Source organism: Charadrius vociferus, unplaced genomic scaffold (assembly GCF_000708025.1).
Source record: "Charadrius vociferus isolate BGI_N301 unplaced genomic scaffold, ASM70802v2 scaffold259, whole genome shotgun sequence".
Classification (NCBI taxonomy): Eukaryota; Metazoa; Chordata; class Aves; order Charadriiformes; family Charadriidae; genus Charadrius; species Charadrius vociferus.
In genome coordinates this window covers 3,321,929-3,323,309 of record NW_009661368.1, presented here as the reverse complement: position 1 = coordinate 3,323,309, position 1,381 = coordinate 3,321,929, and positions in this window count along the sequence as shown.

Below are 1,381 nucleotides of genomic sequence, written 5' to 3'. Positions count from 1 at the left end.
GGGGCACTTTGCCTCTAATGGCATTTGCTTCCACCCAGTTTCTTGTGAAACCCCTCCTGTCACCACACACATGAAGGTCCGTAAGCTTTACTGCTCCACTTTCTCCCTCCCAGAAGGAGGACGGGAGCTGGAAAATTCCTCTGGTTCCTCACTAAAGGGTTGAGGCGATAGGGCTCTGCACAAAACATCTCTGGCATTGGGCTCTCGCAGCAGTTTTATCCTGACTTCGGCCATTGCAGCAGATGGTCTCTGGAAGCACTCTGCAATGAAATCTGTTTAAATAGCAATAGCAGAACTGTTGGAATAAGTTATACATCTAAACTAGCAAAGGTGTTAATCTGTCTCAGGGGCAAAAAAAAAACCATCCTGTGAAACTTCTCGAGGCTTTGCTTGGTTTTCCTGCACCTGAACAGGCTCTTAGGTCTGTGCCTCGTGCTTGTGCATCGCTGCGTGGAAGAGAAACCCTGGCGCAGAGCGGCCACTTCTGCTAACAACGGGAAAGTCGGTGTTTGGTCATGCTGTCAACGGGCTTTAGCTTGGAGAGAAGCCTTCACTAATCATCTTGCTTTGTAGCGTTTTTACAGCAAAATAAAAGATGCCTGGAGTTATTTGTTGGTCACCAAACAAATGTTTTACTGCTGAAATTTTCCAGAGGCCGCTTACAAAGTCTTGATTGACAAAAGTGCTGAAAACTTACAACCCTCCACATGCCCTCCCCTCCCCAGAGGCAGCCCAGACCCAGGGCTAGGATGGGAGATGGAGATGATGGAGACAGAGATGATGGAGATGGAGATGATGGAGATGGAGCCTCCTCCTGCAGGAGGAGCCACCGGGGTCACCCGGGGCTGAAGAGCGGGGAGAAGCTCATTTGTTATGCAAATGTCTGCTTGAGCCTGGCGTAGACAGTGGAAAGCTCTTGAATTATTTTAAGCAGAGGACAAAAGTTCTTTCCCTCCCCCTATCATCTTGGATCCTTGTAAAAACAAAACAAAACAGAAACCTCTGTGTGAACCATCTGACAATGATCAGCACTCCGCTTTCCTGGCAAGAGCGGGGCGGCCGGGCGTACACAGGCGCATGGAAATAGAACAATTAAAAAAAAAAACTGTATTGGAAGCAGCCCGCCTTTATTTTGTCTCGATGACAGCACGAACTAATCATCCTCCAGCCTTATCTCCGTGAGCGCGCAGGGGACAGGCGTGCTGCAGGGGTTGTCCCTGGGTGACCGGCAGAGATGCTTCTCCGCTGCCTACCTGGAGGCGAGGGCAGGCTGGGGCTAGGAGGGGAGCAGGGGTGGCTATTTTGGATGCAAGAAGCACTTGCAGGCCAAGAGTTCAAGCTGGCAGCATGGCTCATGCAGAAGTCACCCGTGCGCGGCGGC